Source organism: Theropithecus gelada, chromosome 10, assembly GCF_003255815.1.
Source record: "Theropithecus gelada isolate Dixy chromosome 10, Tgel_1.0, whole genome shotgun sequence".
Lineage (NCBI taxonomy): Eukaryota > Metazoa > Chordata > Mammalia > Primates > Cercopithecidae > Theropithecus > Theropithecus gelada.
The window spans coordinates 86,376,173-86,395,487 of record NC_037678.1 but is presented as its reverse complement, the minus strand read 5'-3'; the positions used below and the strand labels follow the sequence as shown (position 1 = coordinate 86,395,487).

Sequence of the window (19,315 nt, the reverse complement as noted above, 5' to 3'; positions counted from 1 at the left end):
AGGCCCTTGTAGTGTGAAGAAGAGCTTGGGAAGAGAGGAGGGCCAGGCCTAGAGCTAAGGTCCATCTTCCCCAGGCCACCACATTCCAACATGGGACTCTGAGGAGCTCAGAATTCTACATTTAAACCCAGACCCTTAAACGTTGAAGGTACGTTTGTCAAGGCAGGCAGACAACAAATAGTTTATTCAGCAACTTGTTGGGGTAATTCATAATTTTGAAATATTTAGATATTCAGGCTCCATTTATACTCTTATCCTGAGACCCACACATATTAGGGGTGAGCCCATTCACTCTCACAACAAATTTTTTTCTTTCTTTTTTTTTTTTTAAATTAGAGACAGAGTCTCACTGTTGCCCAGGCTGGTATTGAACTACTGGGCTCCAGTAATCCTTCCAGCTTGGCCTCCAAACGTGCTGGGATTACAGGCATGAGCCACTGTGCCCGGCTTAAACTTTTTTCAAAAATAGATATTATTTCCCAACCACCACCACCAGCACCACATTTTATGACTGAGTAAATTAAGGCAAATATAGATTAAGTGTCTCATCTACACAGCTGAGAAATAGTAGGGCTGTCATTCAAACAGCCATTTGGCTCCAGACCACACACTCATATCGCCACAGTGATTGAAACATGATAGCTGTTTCACAGACTTAGGACAGAGCCCTATGTCAGGAACACCAAAATCAGATCTGGTAGACATCAGAGTCTGTTAAAGCTATGGAAATTAGCACTGAAGGCCAAAAGCAGAAACATAATAAGACAAACAGATAGACAGGCCTATAAAAAAATGGAATAATAGGTGAAAACATTTCCTCTTCCTGAGAAACATTTTTAACCCAATTAAACACGTAAAGATGAAAGAAAAGGTCTTTTTCTCCTGAATCTTTCTGCGTTCCCCCACTCCTACCCCCATTGATGCCACATTTCTGAATCTGCTGCACAATATAAATCACTGTGTAAACCAAATCATTAGGGTTGCCAGGTGTTCAATTTTGAACCAGACAGTCCGGTATTTGAGCTTTCTGCCTAGGAAACAAATAGAGAAAATACCAGTAATTTTTAATTAAGTCTTGTTATTATCATGTAAAGATGAACTTGCAGGAGAACATTCTCCCTGGCTCTTTGGGCTGCACTTGACTCTGAGCCTGATTTCTACTAAGACATCAGTGTCTGTGTAGGCCACACTGAGTGCCCAGACTGAGTGCCCTAGCAAGCTGATGAGCTTGGCTCTGAATGTGTACTGGAATGTTCTTACTGGTCAGGCCCATGCAATGGTGCTAGGTCATTTTCTTTTATTGATATCTCCAAAGCTCCTTCAGCAATTGGCAGAGTTCCCTGGGTATATTTAGAAACAATAATAATAATAAAATAAATACATAAATAAGTAAATACTCAGAAGCACATTTGGATGCAGGCAAATGATCCATTGATTAAGAGTCATATGAGTTAACTAAGCCCATAAGTCTACTCATAGCTATTGAATAGGAACAGACAGTAAAAATAAAAAATAAATGTTATTATATCATTTACAAACACAGAACATCATTCTCAAGTAAAATTCTGAGTCCCAATTAAATCTGGCTCTAGTAACAAGATGCTAGTGTAAATATGTTAAATTAGTGTGGAAATCTATGATAAGAGAATAGCTAGAAATCCTTACATTTTGAGGGAATAGTTTATATGGTATTCATCAACTTTCCAAATTGTTGAAAACAAAAGCATTTGAATGGGAATTAGAAAAGAATCTTATTTCCTTAAAGAACTTTGTTTAACCTTAAACCATGGTAAATGCCTTTTATTTACCACTGGATACTCAAGGAGTTTTAATATGTTCGTGTACATTCAGAGGAAAGAGACCAGGGAAGCTTTTGTTTTCAGAGAACTAATTAATGTTCCCCTTTGGAGGACTGTCCAGGAAATACTAGTCTACCACAGTGTAACTTCAGTTATGAATTCTTTGTCAGCTAGGTAATAATATTTTAGTTGCACACTCTTCTTGTGAGGCCTAATTCCTTATAACAGAGGAACATACAAACAGAGCATGCAAACGTATCCCACTAGACAGTTGCAACACAGAATTTATCTTCATGATCCAGGCTTTCCCTTTTTCTGCCTCTCACCAATGCATTACCAAATAAGGAGTGGCTCTCAATGGGTTGAGGGGGATGAATTTTTCCCCCTACCCCAGGAGGACATTTGGCAAGATCTGCGTACAGTTTTGGTTGGGAGGTGCCAATGGCATCTGGTGGGTAGAGGCCAGGGATGCCGCTAAACATCCCACAATGCACAGGACAGCACCCCAGCCTCTCCCTACTCCATACCAAAGAATTATTCAGCCCAAAGTGTCCATAGTGCAGAAACTGAGAAACCCTGCTGTACAGATCTTTGGAATAGATAATTCAGCCCATTTGGGTTGTTAAAACTATCAGAAATGATAGTGTAGATCTATTGGCTGGTGTTATCAGGAGCCTCTGAGGACTGGGAAAGGAGTAGGTAGAGAGGTAGAGAATTTTCATCTGTGCCCTCCCCTACTCCCTTTTTTTTTTTTTTTTTTTCCTTTTCCTATTTGTAACATTAAGCAGCAAATTAATTCCTGAGAATAGACCTATTTAGGAAAGTGACACTGCCCAGGCTTCCAGGTCTGGTCAAGGAACTCGAGGAGACCATCAGAGCTGCCTCTTCTGAAGCAAGGAGGTGGACACCACCCAAGACTTAGGCTGATAATATAGGAACTTTGTACTGATTCATTGAACACACAAACACAATCCAATCTCTCTCTCCCATTAATGAGAATTTTTAAACTGATATACAATAAACATTATAAAATGTAATTCTCAAATTTTCTAAGATGGAATAATATGGATTTTTTATTGTGAAAATAATACCCCCACTGTGAAAAAATACTCTTCAGGTAGTTATATTTTTCTTAAAATTCCCAAGTTTGTAAACAAACAAACAAACAAACAAACAAAACCAACATGGGAAAGTCACCACACTTGAAAACTCAGAATATCATGTTCTGCGTGTTTTGTGTTTAGCTAATGATGAGAAATCTTCTTTTGGTAAAGAATCGTAATTTAAACCTGCATGCCATCCTCATGGGGGGAAATAAGAACTCCCTACAAATTCTATTTATGAGGAGGTTGGTACCTTAGACAGAGGCTCATTTCCCTTGAGGGAAAAGCAATCTCTTGATCGATGGAAATCATTTTTCAGCAAAATATCTACAACACTAAACCTGTTAAAACTAGTTCAACAGTCTGTTCCAATTCTTGTATTAAATAGTAGTACGGAAAAAAAATTTTATGTCAGTGGTAATCTATAGTAACCACAGGATAGGTATAGAATTATAAAGAAGTTAACTTTGTATTATTCATTTGTTTAGAGAAAAATATGTTTTTGAATATTAAAAATTTATTTTAAAAATATAATATGAATATAAAATGCAATATAGAGTATCACTTAAAAATTCCCATATGTTTTAACAAATGTTTTTGATTATGATGTTTATATTAAACATCTAATAACTTGCTGACACCATTTGAAACCCTACAAATCACTCAAAAATTAGGTATATACTCAAATAAACCAAACTAATTTAGATTAACAGGTTATTCTAAGAATACATATTAATTTCCTTCCTATTCCCCTTCCTCTTCTTCCTCCTCTTTTTTTCTTCTTCTCCTCCTCTTCTTCTTCCTTCTTGTCCTTCCTGTTAAAATTCATGATTTTAAAGCTGCTTAATTCTCTCATCTGGATGGAGACTATAAAATAGTAACCTCAAAGAGAAACTTTAAGGATTAAGTAGTGAATAGTAGTATTTTTTAATGCCTAGAATATGGCATACTTTCAATAAATCTCTTTTGATACTAAACTTAGTTCTACAGAGTTACTGCTCTTTGGACCAGAATGATGTAGGGTAGGAGAAATAAATCTAATTAAATTTTATCAGTAATAAAGGTATCCACTATTGAGGACCTATGAGGTCCAGTTTACATGCTTCTTTAATCATTGTGAAAATTCTAGGCTATGAGTAGGATAGGACCTGCTTACACTTATTGAACACTCACACGTTAAATCAGTTAATCCTCACAGGAGGCTTTCAAGGTGGTAGTACATTTATCCCCATTTGACCAATGAAGACACCACAGTTCATGGAGTTCAGCCTGTGTGCTCCAGTGAAAATGTGTGAGAAGTGATTTTTGATGTGTTCCTTGGGTGATATGGTTTGGCTGTATTCCCACCCAAATCTCATCTTGAATTGCAGTGCCCATAATTCCCACATGTCATAGGAGGGAACCCATGGGAAGTAACTGAATTATGGGGACAGGTCTTTCCTATGCTGTTTTCATGATAGTAAGTAAGTTTCATGAGATCTGACGGTTTTCTAAAGGAGAGTTCTCCTGCACACGCCCTCTTGCCTGCCGCCATGTAAGACATGCCTTTGCTTCTCCTTTGCCTTCTGCCATGATTGTGAGGCCTCCTCAGTGATGTGGAACTGTGAGTCCATTATAAATTGCCCAGTCTTGAGTATGTCTTTATTAGCAGTGTGAGAACAGACTAATACAATGGATCATCAACGGGGTGATGCTAGCCTACCCTGTGATGCTTCTACGTGATTAGGAAAGCATACCCTCTCTGGGAAGACATATCTAAGAGCCAGGAGTGAGGGCTGGAATATATATAGCTCCTAACCTTTCTCCATAGGGGACATCTATGAATGGTGGCCCAAATAATCCTCTCAGAGTTTTCTGAAGACATAAATGTCCATTTAAAACTCAAAAATATTTGAATGAGCTTATATTTCCAGTTATAGAGGTTCTAAGTGTCTCTTGGGACTTTAGCCCAAGGCTTTTCCTTCTAGAGCTGCCTTCTTAATACTCTGTGCCACTTTTTAGCAAACGATGGCATCATGACACTAGAGTGTACCTGAGGGAACTTAAGCCTGACCTGGGCATGTGGCCAGTACGCATCCTCCAAGGTCTTGTAAAAGTAACTGCATCACAGGTATAGAAATTATGGCGCATGACTCTATATGACACACTGCAAAAGAAAAAATTATAGAGAATATATATATATATATTATATATATATATATTTTTATGGAATGCTTCACAAATTTCTGTGTCATTCCTGCACAGGGGCCATGCTAATATTCTCTGCATCATTCCAATTTTAGTATATGTGTTGCCAAAGAAAGCACTAGAGACCATGTAAATATCAGAAGTTGCCAGGCGTTGGGCAGAGGAAGAGATGGCTAACTGCAGCACATGGCATTTTTGTAGTAGTGGACTATTCTGTATGACACTGTAATGGTAGATACATGTCATTATGCATTTGGCAAAACTCATAAAGCTATGTAATGAGAAGAGTTAATTGCTGCTTACTTGTCATTGTGGAGAACCAGGTCATCTTGTCTTCTTTAGAATATATCACCAGTGTGTGCAAGAATGCTCTAAAATTCTGTCGTGAATGTCTGATTTAAAGATTAAATGTGAATGAGACTGTCACATGAATATAAGATTTCTAAGTCATGTTCATAAATTGTATAGACTATTCTGCTTCAAATAGTCTCTTTCAAGTAAAATTCCATAAAATATGTTCTATCCAACTTTAATGATACAAAATCAAAGTCTACCACCAATAAAAACATCAAAAAATATTACTAGGAACAATGAAAAGAAAGCCAGGAAGTGGAGCTTCTCTGACATTAGATCCTCAATACTTCAGACTGTGAATTGGTATTTAATGTGCAGTTGCCTACATTGGTAGGAACCTGCAATTATAGGTTAATTAGCTAAAATGTCTGTCATGTTTGTGTAACATAGGGATACAACCAATGTCGTATACAGCAACAAATAATAATAGCTTCATAATTGCAAACACTCACCATATTTGAGGTAATTCTTTACTAATAAATAAAATAGACACAAAAAATATTGGAAAGGATCACATAATGCAACAGTTATTCCTGCTAACTTTGCTTGTTTGCATGCACAGTAGCAGATGTATGGGCACATAAATATATGTATTTATTTTCTTAATTGATAGATTTTTTTGAGTGATTTTTGGCTTACAGAAAAATTGAGCAGAAAGTACAGAGAGTTCCCATACACTCCTCTCCCCTCTTTCTCACTTTCCTCTATTATTAACATCTTGCACTGGTGTGGTACATTTGTTACTGAACCAGTATTGATACACTATTATTAACTAAAGTCAATAGTTTACATTAGGGTTCACTCTTCATGTTACATAGCTCTATGAGTTTTGCCAAAAGCATAATGACATGTATTCACCATTACAGTATCATACATAATATTTCACCACCCTAAAAATGCCATGTGTTCCACCTAGCCATCTCTTTGCCTGCCCAATGCCTGGCAACTTCTGATATTTTTATTGTCTGTAGTGCTTGCTTTGGCAACACATATACTAAAATTGGAATGATACAGAGAATATTAGCATGGCCCCTGTGTAGGGATGACATGGAAACTTGTGAAGCATTCCATGAAAAAAGTACATATATATATATACACACACACACACACACATATATGTATACATATATGTATATAGTCTCCTATGTATATGTAAATACATATATACATATGTGTATATATAGAAGACTATATGTGTATACATATATATGTGTATATAGACAGTCTCCTATAGTTTTTCCTTTTCCAGAGTGTCATATAGAGTCATGTGCCATATTACACCACTTCCGTCAACATCAGACTACATATATGACAATGGTGGTCTTATAAGATTATAATACTGTATTTTTACTGGATATTTTCTAAGTTTATACATGTTTAGATACACAAATCCTTAGCATTGTGTTGTATTTGCGTATACTACTCAGTACAGTAACATGTACAAGTTTGTCACCTAGGAGAAATAGACTATACCAATATAGCCTAGGTGTGTAGTAGGCTATACCATCTAGGTTTGCAGAAATCACTCTGTGATGCTCTCATGATGATAAAATTGCCTAACAACGCATTTCTCAGGACCTCTCTCTATTATTAAGTGGATCATGACTGCAGTTGATAGCAGACAATACGTAGCTTTTTCAAATTAGCTTCCTTTACTTGGCAATATGGTGAATCTTCTTTTGACTTTGGTTTTATTTGAGACAGAGGCTTCAGGAAACAAATATGATCACAATATAGAGTAATTTTCAAAACTCACGTAATTTTTTTCAGATAGATCTTATGGAAATTTCACTGAGACAGCTTCTAACTCCTCTCTCCTAGTGTCTCAAGCCATTTATCCATAATCCTTAAAGTATAGATAGAAGTATCCCAGGAAAAAATGTTGATAAGTCCTTCCTTAAGATGACCTTTCAGGTGAGGACTTGGGAAATCAAGAGAACACAGTAGTGGCTTCTCCTAGATTCCATGAGATGTAAATATCCACATGAGATTTTGAAGCAGAAGTAGGCAAACTATAGTCTGTAGGTCAAATCTAGCCTCCCATCTCTTTCAGTATAACCCAGATGCTAAGAATGCTTTTTATAAATACACACTTATGATCAGTTTGATGACAGGAAAACTAATTTTGAACAACAATTAAGCAAAATGTTACCCACCCAAAAATGATTTCATCCTTTTCATTACTAGAATAAATTTTCTTTCTTATTTACTAGTTAATATTTTAAGTATTATATTCAATTATTATGTTTAATTTCATCAATAAAATGTTTGTAAAAATTTGTTTTCTCTCTTGCTAATCAGTACCTACACAATATCCTCAATTTTACCTCTTGGTGAACAAAAACTAAAATACTTATTCTTGGCCCTTTACAGAAAGTGTTTGTCAATCCTATTCAAGAATAGTCAAATGGTCTCTAACTTTGTTTTTCTTCTCCCCTTCATTTTTTCTTTTATTTGTAATATGCCCTCATCTAACTGTATCATTATGTTCTAGAAGGCACAGTTAGTATGATCTGGACTATGAAGTAATGAAAAGGTTTAAAGAACTCCACCCTTGGGCATTAAAGAAGGAAAGCTGTCTGTTAAGTCAAGAGTCTAGAAAAGGAGGCCATAAGTGGTACCAGCTTTTCCAGGCTTTGGTAAATATAGACATCTCTATTTATTGTTGTTTGTCATAATCTCTCCGCTTCTCATATGGGCCAGCAGGGGTGTAGTGGAAAAAAGCTTTGCAGTTAGACAAACCTGCCACCCACCAGCTTCTGGACTACAAACAACTGCTCATCCTCTTTGCATTTGGGGGTTTTAAATTTTGTTTTGGCTTGTTTTTGACTTATAAAAGGGGTTATTTCAATGACTGAATGATACAACGTTCTTACACAATAGAAGCTCATAACTTTGTGTAGTTGTAAAGTTTTAGGTCCTAATGAGAATTAAATATTTTCTTCCTTTCTTATTTCTAAGAAAACTCTGTGTGTGTTGTGTGTGTGTGTGTGTGTGTGTGTGTGTGTCTGTTCAAAGGCAGAAGGGAAAACTAGAATAATAGTCCCATTACACCTCCTGGCTTAAAGGAGAGCAAACCCAGCAAGGCATCTATATTCGACTGTTCTGTGTTACTATAAAGAATACTTGAGACTGGGTAATTTATAAAGAAAACAGGTAAATTTAGGCAATAATTCTGCAGGCTGTACAAGCATGACACCAGCATCTGCTCAGCTTCAAGGGAGGCCTCGGGAAGCTTTTACTCATGGTAGAAAGCAAAGGAGGAACAGGCACATCACATGGTATGACGGTTAATACTGAGCGTCAACTTGATTGAATTGAGGGATGCAAAGTATTAATCCTGGGTGTGTCTGTGTGGGTGTTGCCAAAAGAGATGAACATTTGAGTCAGTGGGCTGGGGAAGGCAGATCCACCCTTAATCTGGTGGGCACCATCTAATCAGCTTCCAGCGAATATAAAGCAGGCAGAAAAACGTGAAAAGGAGAGATGGGTCTAGCCCTTTAGAATATATATATTCTTTTTTTTAATTTTTTTTAATTTTTTATTACTATTATACTTAAAGTTCTAGGGTACATGTGCATAACGTGCAGGTTTGCTACATATGTATACTTGTGCCATGTTGCTGTGCTGCACCCATCAACTCGTCAGCACCCATCAACTCGTCATTTACATCAGGTATAACTCCCAGTGCAATCCCTCCCCCCTCCCCCCTCCCCATGATAGGCCCCGGTGTGTGATGTTCCCCTTCCCGAGTCCAAGTGATCTCATTGTTCAGTTCCCACCTATGAGTGAGAACATGCAGAAAACAGTATGGTGATTCCTCAAGGATCTAGAACTAGATGTACCATATGACCCAGCCATCCCATTACTGGGGATATACCCAAAGGATTATAAATCATGCTGCTATAAAGACACATGCACACGTTTGTTTATTGCGGCACTATTCACAATAGCAAAGACTTGGAATCAACCCAAATGTCCATCAGTGACAGACTGGATTAAGAAAATGTGGCACATATACACCATGGAATACTATGCAGCCATAAAAAACGATGAGTTTGTGTCCTTTGTAGGGACATGGATGCAGCTGGAAACCATCATTCTTAGCAAACTATCACAAGAATAGAATATATATATTCTAAACCTGTGCTTAAAGCTCTCTCTCTCTCTATATATATATATATAGATATATCCCTTTCATACACATATATATGATATATATCCTATTAATTCTGTCCCTCTAAGAGAACCCTGACTAATCTAGTAAATTGGTACCAGTACAGTGGAGTTGCAAAGATACTCAAAGATGTGGAAGCAACTTTGGAACTGGATAGCAGGCAGAGGTTGGAACAGTTTGGAGGGCTCAGAAGAAGACAGGAAAATATGGGAAAGTTTGGAACTTCCTAGAGACTCATTGAATGACTTTGCCCAAAATGCTGAGAGCAATATGGATAATAAAATTCAGGCTGAGGTAATCTCAGATGGAGATGAGGAACTTATTGGGACCTAGAGCAAAGGTGACTCTTGCTATGTTTTAGCAAAGAGTCTGGTGGCATTTTGCCCCTACCCTAAAGATTTGTGGAACTCTGAACTTTAGAGATAATTTAGGGTATCTGGCAGGAGAAATTTCTAAGCAGCAAAGCATTCAAGAGGTAACTTGAGTGCTATAAAAGGCATTCAGTTTTATAAGGGAAGCAGAGCACAAAAGTTTGGGAAAAGTTGCAGCCTGACTATATGATAGAAAAGGAAAAGCCATTTTCTGGGGAGTAATTCAAGGCGGTTGCAGATATTTACATAGGTAGTAAGAAGCCTAATATTATTTCTCAAGACCACTAGGAAAATGTCTCCAGGCCATGTCAGAGAACTTCCCAGCAGCCCCTCCCATCACAGGCCCAGAGGTTCAGGAGGAAAAAGTGATTTCATGCACTGAGTCCACGGTCCCCAGGCTGTGTGCAACTTAGGGACTTGGTGCCCTGTGTCCCAGCTGCTCCAGCCATGGCTGAAAGAGGCCAACATAAAGCTTGGGCTGTGGCTTCAGAGGGTGTAAGCCCCAAGCTTTGGCAGCTTCCACATGGTGTTGAGCCTGCAGGTGCACAGAAGTCAAGAATTGAGGTTTGGGACACCTCCTCCTCGATTTCAGAAGATGTACGGAAATGCCTGGATGCCCAGGAATAAGTTTGCTGCAGGGGTGGTGCCCTCATGGAGAATCTCTGCTATGGCAGTGCAGAAGGGAAATATGGGGTTGGAGCCCCCACACAGAGTCCCTACTGAAGTACCACCTAGTGGAGCTGTGGGAAGAGGGCCACCGTCCTCCAGACTCCAGAATGGCAGATCCACTGACAGCTTGCACTGTGTGCCTGGAAAAGCCACAGACACTCAATGCCAGCCCGTGAAAGCAGCCACGAAGAAGGCTGTACCCTGCAAAGCCACAGGGGCGGAGCTGTCCGAGGCTTTGGGAATCCACCTCTTGTATCAGCATTACCTAGATGTGAGATATGGAGTCAAAGGAGATCATTTTGGAGTTTTAAGATTTGACAGCCCCGCTGGATTTCAGACTTGCCTGGGGCCCTTTAACCCCTTTGTTTTGGCCGATTTCTTCCATTTGGAATGACTATATTTATCCAATACCTGTACCCCCATTGAATCTAAGAAGTAACTACATTGCTTCTGATTTTACAGGCCCATAGGCAGAAAGGACTTCCCTTGTCTCAGATGAGAATTTGGACTGTGAACTTTTGGGTTACTGCTGAAATGAGCTAAGACTTTGGAGGACTGCTAGGAAGGCATGATTGGTTTTGAAATGTGAGGACATGAGATTTGGAGGGGCCAGGGGCAACATGATATGGTTTGGCTGTGACCCCACCAGAATCTCAACTTGAATTGTATCTCCTAAAATTCCCACGTGTTGTGGGAGGGACCCAGGAGGAGATAATTGAATCATGGGGGCTGGTCTTTCCCATGCTATTCTTGTGATAGTGAATAAGTCTCACAAGATCTGATAGGTTTATGAGAGGTTTCTGCTTTTGCTTCTTCCTCATTTTCCCTTGCCACCACCATGTAAGAAGTGCCTTTTGCCTCCCAACATGATTCTGAGGCCTCCCCAGCCATGTGGAACTGTAAGTCCAATTAAACCTTTCTTTGTTCCCAGTTTTGGGTATGTCTTTATCAGCAGCATGAAAACAAACTAATACACATGACAAGACAGGAAGCGAGAGAGAGAGAGGCAGTAAGTGCCAGGCTCTTTTAAACAACCAACTCTTGTGTGAAGGAATAGAGCAAGAACTCACTCATTACTGTACGGAGGGTACCAAGCCATCTAGAGGGATCTGTCCCAGTGTCCCAAATACCTCCCACTGGGCCCCACTTCTCACACTGTGATCACATTTCTACATGAGATTTGGAGGGGACAAACATCCAAACCATATCAGGATTGACTGTAGCAGCTCAGAACAGGAAAGGACAGTCAGCAGTCTGAAGCCCAGGACAGTTACAGAAAGAAATAAGGGACTTTGAAGGGTCATCTAGACGGAGAAGTTACACACCACACCCTGCTGCCCTCCACCCATAACATGTGATTGTATTTTCATCATTTCTTTTCATGACTGTTACAATACTCTAAGTATTCTCAGGAAGTATTCAAGAGAGAAGGATTTTCATTAACACCCAGAAAGTGAACTGTCCTTGTCTAGAAACAAGAGCCTGTGACCTTTAATTCTTGCAGACATAAAGGAAAAGACTTCAACTAGAGGTTTTTCAAGAAAGATCCACACCTTGGATGAGGCAGAGAATTCAGTGTACTTAACGTGCAAACATGAAAAGGCTGAGTCAGGGTTTGTTTCTGCCAAATAGAACATGGTTCCAAGAAGCTTCTGTTTTTTAAACCTGTGCTTAGAGCTCTTTATGTCTGGTTTATGATCTTGGCTCCCTTCAACTCAACATAGGCCTATTCAAGGACACCCAAGAGGAAAACTATATGCTCAAATAACCATCTTGCTGCTAAAGCACATGTTTTTCTATAAGCATTTTGCTTTGCTTCCTGCCATACTTCTAACAAGAAATGTATCAACACAACAGAACTGGTTCAGTGAGGGGCTGACCTGTTTCATGAACATCAGTTCCAGAACCTTTGTTTTAAAAACATGAAGATACCTAGAACTCAGTAATTATGTCCTCTTTCGTAATCTTAACCCATGTTGCCTTCTTCCAAGTACTGAAGATTAAAGTTGTCACTAAATACAGTGGTTTTCACAATTAGAGTGTATGGAACATGAACTGGCAAGGAAATTATATTTTGCATGCTTGTGATTACTGGGAAAATTGTGTGCTGGGGGCACTATCAAAAAAAAAAAGAAACATATAGATAGGAAATTAAAAATGTAGAAAAAAAATTAACAACCAGACTTTTAGAGTGCTCAAAAGTCACAGTACAGTTTTAAGCATTAATAACTTTAGATATATAAAGGTTATGTAAAAACCTATGAAACTATGATTTGAAAGTTCAATTAGTAAGTTTCTTGTATAGTCATAGAATTCTGTGACTCTTGAATAATAAATCTGTAATTTAAAGTTTGGTTGCAGTTCCTCTGAAGATGCCAAATGTTAAATAAAACAAAAAAAAATCTAAAATAAAAAAATATTAAAAGTTCAAAAACTAAATTACTGTAAAAGAAGTTTGCATTATTAAACATTTATATAATAATGTTACAAGTATTAGTGTTTATACTGTTGAGATTATTACAGCTTCTAAGATTTTTGGGACATCCTGAAATCCTGATCCATTCTAAAAAGATTCAAGTAGCACCGCAACATGTCATACGGTGCTATGTAGTGGGACTTAAAAACGAATAGGTGCTGGTCTCGCTTTTGAAGAGACTAACATTATACAAAATTATTACAAAAGAGTACAATAAAAACTGGGTTTGTATAAGGTGGAATCTCATCAAAAACTATTTATGGACCACATCAATATCATATATTCTATAAAATGTATGAATTTAGATCTTACGATAGAATTAGGCTTTTGGGCTGGCAAATCTGTTACGGATTATATAACAGTACTGAGGTAGCTTAGATTTCTGCTTTTTACAATCATTTACATACAATTATGTTTCAGAAGCAATATGGAATGTGTGAATATGCAATGCACATATACACTCACACACAATTCACTGGAGGAACGCCTGTGTATTTTAGCGAGTCAGTACGGAGAAAAGCATGTAAACCACAAGCTTAATACAAGGCCACTGTCATGATTTTAAGGGTATCCTTTCAACCTGTGTTAACTCTGAGTCCTGGTGATCATTTACTCTGACTCCAAGTTATTAAAAGCATCTCCAACATATAGTGCACATGATGTTTGTTTTTAATCATTGCATATAATAGATTTCACATGGGGAAGAAGTTGGCAAATATTTTAGACTATAAAAAATCTTGATAGTTGGATAAATGCTAGTGTGCTGCAATTTCCTTCACATCACCATAAAAGCAGGGCTTTAAAGACAATATTTTAATTTCCTGAGAATTCTCGCCGTGCTCTACATTTGAAATGGGATGGGAAACGCCACTTGTGATAACATTTTCATTTTAAACTTAGTAAGAGTTATGCCATTATAAAGGTAACTGCCATAAACTTTCTTTAAAAGATGCTGCACATCAGACAACCAGGGGGAAATGTAAGACTATATGGTGGTTTTCATGTCAAGCATCATTAAAAGGTATTTGATGTTCACAGCAGAACTATGACTTTCAGACTGTGCCTGCATAAAACCAAAACAAGTGGTCAATTTGTTGAATAGTCAACTGCACACTGAATGCCATATGGCCTAAAAGGAGAGGTGCATGGCCATGACTGTCATTGATGTTTGGATCCTGAGCTACAGGCAGGAAGAATGTGATGATTTGCATCATCTTCTTAAGTCATGCTTCAGTTTATTGCCATCCTTCTGCTCAGAGTGATCATGCTTCACTTCAGTCACTAAGCTCCACCGCTAGGAAAAAATACAAGCAATTTTTCTTGGTGTTGTAGGTTGGGCTCCCTGGAAGGCAGGTTACCCTGCAGGAGCTTTATTAGGGAGGCCTCTTGGGATCCACTGCCATAGAAGGGAGAGGACAGAAGCAGGATTGGGCAGAGGGAGCTGCAATGCAACCTCAAGGGAAGTTTCAGTTGGCCATGGAAGGAATGCTGAAGATGGGTTGACCTTCCAGAGTTGTCCTGAATTGCAGCAAAAAGGTCAAGTCTCTACACCCCTACTTTGATCAGTCATTGGATGTGGATTACGCCAAAAAGGTGGCATGGCCTTGCACACGATGGCTGTCTTCAGTTGAGGCAATCCTCAAAGGGGCCTGACAGTTGAGGACTGTCTACCAGTCTCACTCTCAGCCGCTGGGGAACAAGTCCTTTATTCCAAAGTTGGGGGTGGTTCTGAGTTGCTTATCACAGTGTCTACCATGCCCAGCAAGCAGGAATATATTGGCCACAAAATGCTCTTTCAGGCTTACTTCCGACTACTCCTCTTTATAAATTCTCCTCTCAAGTAGAAAGAAAGAAGAGAATCTCCCTCATTTCTCAAAGCTAGGTCTGTGCAATGAGGCTCAGGGGCTTCATTGAGCTAAGTCGTTTGCCATCTCTGACCCAATCACAGTTGCCAGGAGGGAATGCAATGCTCTCACTGGCCAGGCCTGGGAGAAATACTCGAGGAGAAGAGGGGTTCTACTCAGCAAGTAAGATGAGTGGAGCCCGGACACCCAAAAAACTAACAGATGCCCCCCAAATGTTGTCATACATACTTTTTCTTCTCTTGTTTTTGCTCAAACCCTTTTCCCTCTCTGTAACGCTGGTTTGTGCTCTCCTGTTCATAGGCCCTGGCACATGGCAGGCGCTTAAGCCGTGTCTGACCAGACTCTGCTCAACTTGCAGGCATATAGCCCTCCAAGGGGTCATGGCCAAGGTGCACAGGAAACCCACCCAGGAGCTGCATTCAAACTGCAATTGTGCTTCTGAGACTGGGACGGCTGAGCTCCCAGGCAGCTCTGGGGTGGAACAATGACCGGCTGTCGGCAGCTGTGCAGACAACTGGAGACCGGGAAATGGGGTAGGGGGAGCGTGGGTGAGGCAGGTGGTGGCTTTTATCTCTTCCACGCCTGGCAGAGCCTATTACCAACTGGCTCAATATGACAGAGCTAGCTCTGCTTTCCTATTCAGGAGGGAGAAGAAAAATCAAGGGTAAAGAGACGTCAGCACCAACTGTATCACATTTTAAAAGTACTCCTTCCCATCGGCTCCAAATGCTATTAGAACTACCAGGCTCTTGTTACAGGGGTACTGGGACTTTGCTGAGTGTCCTGTTATTTTCGCGTTTGGACCCCCACATTATGTCAGAGGTGTTTCTTTTGTTCTAGGTAATTTGCTTGAATGAGCTGTTTACTGTAGCTTAAGGCTGGATGTTCATTTCCTCACACTTTTTATGTTAAAACAAACAGCCATGATGTAGACTATTTTTCTTCAGTTCAGAGAAAGGGAGAAACCTGGCTGATCTGATGCAAAACTTCAGTGGTCTTACCTTTCAGGTCTTATGCATTATTGTTAGTGTCAAACTTTCACTGTTCACGACGGTTTGCCATAATTGGTGTTTTCCTTGTTTAGCTCCCACCACCCAGTTAAGAATTAATGACAAAGTATTTTGAAATTCATTCAGGTTTTTGTGACTCTTTCAGGTTTATCTGGGTGACAAATAAGAAAAACCCATCAAACAGCCTTTAATGAAAGGAATCTACTATCACATATAACTGAAACATCCAGCGGTAGCATGGGCTACAGGGAACTACCAAAACACCCTATTTGTTTGCATCTCCCCTCTCTGACTTCTGCTGTATCTGCCTGATGTTGTTGTCCTCTGGTCATAACATGAGTGCCAAGAGCACACGGTGCTCAATGCATCTTCATTTATAACAAGAGGTAGAGGCCAGAGTTGGAAAGGCTGCAAAAAGCCCTGAGACTGCCTTGCTAAAAACACATGACCAACCCTGAGCCAAACACCATGACCCAAGGGTTAGGAAATCGTGATTAGCTTAAACACATTAGGGCCTCATCCTGCAGCAAGGACAGTTAATTCAACACAAACCACATAGCTGGATGGAGAGAGAGGGGAAGGGTTAAGTCATGAAAGAGTGGAGACAACAGGTACTGACTCGATTAATACAGTATCTGTCCCCTCCTGGAAGACCACAGCTGCACATTTTCCAAATGCTTTGATGAGACCATGGCCAGGAAAAATGGCAAAAAGAACTTGGGGGAACAAAGAGTACTGTGTCATTTCCCATCACTGAGCCTCACAGGTATGAGCATATAATAGACACTGAATGGATAGTAAGGACAGGGTTTAGCTATTAACATAGGAAAGTTATTATGATCTAAAAATACCAATTAAAAAGGCAAAGATGACATTTAGTAAAAGAGATTCTCTCTCTCTCTCTCTCTCTCTCTCTCTCTCTCTCTCCCCTCCCTATCCCACCTCAATCCCTGTCCCTTTCCCTCTCTCTTGCCTGCTTTTCCTCCCACCACAGAGGAAATCCATTGCACGACTTCACTGAATGGCAAAACTACTGACCCTAAATGACAAACTGTCTCAGATCAGAAAGCGGTGTCAACTCAAAGGTGGCAGAAGGGTCAGGAGGTCTATGGACAAGCCACACATACTTCTCTGTCACCCCTCGTGAGAGAGTGGAGGGGAAAGGGCTTGGCTTGAACATGAATCCATCTTGGATCTGTCTGCCACACAAGGAACCACTTGTCACTAGCATCAGGCAGCATCACTCCTTTCCAGCTTTATATTTGGTAGCTGCAGTCCTCAGCATGCTTTGAGGATGTCACTCCAAAATAAGACAAGTAAAGCCAGGTTCACTGAGTGATTTTGGAGGAAAAACATGGGAGAAACACATCTAAAATAGGCATTTCCAACTCATAGTGCTGTTAGGTGTGAACTTTTTCTAAGAGCTCCTGATACGAGCAAGGCATTGGCAGATATAGTACTAGGTTCACTGATGCTCATTTCAAAACAAAACAAAGCAAACAACACTAAGTTAATTTACTTGCTGGTTTATTATTATTACTACATTTTTGTTGTCTTTGTGTTGCTAAGCTACAAATATAAAAAATGGCGGGTATATGAACTAATGGATATTTCATGGATTAATAGGAACAAACATGGTTTTAAGAAACGCCCAGAAAATAAATAGAAGATTCATTCTGTCCTCAAATCTTGTGTTGACACAAGTAGACTTAATGCTAATCACTGTTTAAGTTATTTGTTCTCATGTGGCTGCATTTATCTATAACCATAAAATTAAATGACCTGAACTCTACATTTGTTTTAGGAGCGAATACCATGGCTATAATGATCTTGGGACTGTAATTCATTTTTCAAGTAAAGAATAACACGAAGCTATTTAGTTGCTTTCTACTGTTCCGTGCCTCTGCTATAGCAGAAGAGATAAAAGTGGCTTAGCAGGCATTTTAAGGAATATCTTCAAATAATGTGTAACTACCTAAATGGTGGCATGGTGCATTACACTTTTGGCTGGTGCTGATTTTCTAAAATGTGGTTCTGCATAAGGTAGGGAAGATAGGGTAATGCTATTTATTTAGTCTGACAAATAATTCAAAGTGCACATTTCAAAAAACTATTTTTCTTCTTTTTACCTTTGCTTTTGCCATTGCTGCCTATCATGATGGCATACCCCGCAACACTGCTCAGATTCAAGTGGTGAATTTCTGTAGGGCAACATGTTGTTTTTGGATTTATAAATGTTTGAACTCTCCAATCTTGGAGTAAAAGCATGAAGTGAGCTGTTTTTATGAAGTTGAGGTTAAGAAAACAAAGGAAACATAATCTTGCCAATAACACAAGAACTAGATACTTTATATATCTGGGAAAGAAGAAAGAATAAAAGCACTTGCTTCTATGTTGAAATTTAGTTGGAAGTCAGGAGATACATTTCAGAAAACAATCCATAACTAAGCTGAAACAATGTATTCAGTGTAAAAAATTAAAAAAATTGGGAGGTGGGGAGAGACCTCTGTGTTTCAAAGGCTGAGAAACAATATGGGAAAAAATTAAGTGGGAAGAAGTTTTCTTTAGTTTATCTTCTATTTCAAAAGCTAAATTTCTAAAAATCAGGGGGAAACATGTAGCGTAATTACAACAAAAACCCAACGGCGATATTTGGTCTCATGCTATAGTTTTGCTTAGATAAACAAAACGTGCTCTTTATAGAAATTTTGGGTAATAATGAATAATTCGTATAATCAGACCTCTGTCCTCTGAGTCCAGAAGAGCAAGTGTGAGAAGACATACACCTGGGGTGATGATGAGTCTCCTTCCCTTATCTCCTCCATAGTGTGAAAAGTTGATGAGAGGGGCTGGAAGGCACCCAAGGAGCTTCCATAATCCCACAGCAATCTTCGGGAGGGCTTTATAAATCTTATATAATGTCATGATGACAGAGTTTGCCAAGAATTCTATATGTTTTAGGTTTCTTTGGGGAGGGATCAACTGAAGGGGCATATTTTAAAACTAGTCCCGGTGGAGTGTTTGGAGACCCAAAATCAGTGTGACCTAGGCTGTCCCCAGTGGCCTGGGTGGACACCCATCATAAATAGACCAGGATGCAGAAATGGGGTACAATTGCTGGTTTTTTCCTGTGACAAAGAACCTCCTTTTGTCTGAAGCTGTGCAACCAGCATTTGCAGCAGGATCCAACTGCCTCATATATGATCATTGTTTAATCAAGGCCCACCATGCTGAACCCCACAGGTTCTCCCGTTTCTCTGAGTACAGACAGCCAATTACATATAACTGCTACATTTTCTGGCAG

The 19,315-nt window shown here is 39.3% G+C and overlaps 1 protein-coding gene and 2 non-coding genes across 6 annotated transcripts in view; 1 reads left to right on the top strand and 2 right to left on the bottom strand.

Moving 5' to 3' along the window:
- Positions 1 to 19,315, bottom strand: part of MACROD2 (MACRO domain containing 2) — a 2,143,045-nt gene that overhangs the window by 1,072,476 nt on the left and 1,051,254 nt on the right. The gene's annotated exons all lie outside the window — the stretch shown is intronic.
- On the bottom strand, positions 5,102 to 5,208 carry LOC112633837. Its single transcript, XR_003121606.1, has one exon. It is a non-coding gene; the product is annotated as a U6 spliceosomal RNA (small nuclear RNA).
- On the top strand, positions 6,414 to 6,520 carry LOC112633833. Its single transcript, XR_003121602.1, has one exon. It is a non-coding gene; the product is annotated as a U6 spliceosomal RNA (small nuclear RNA).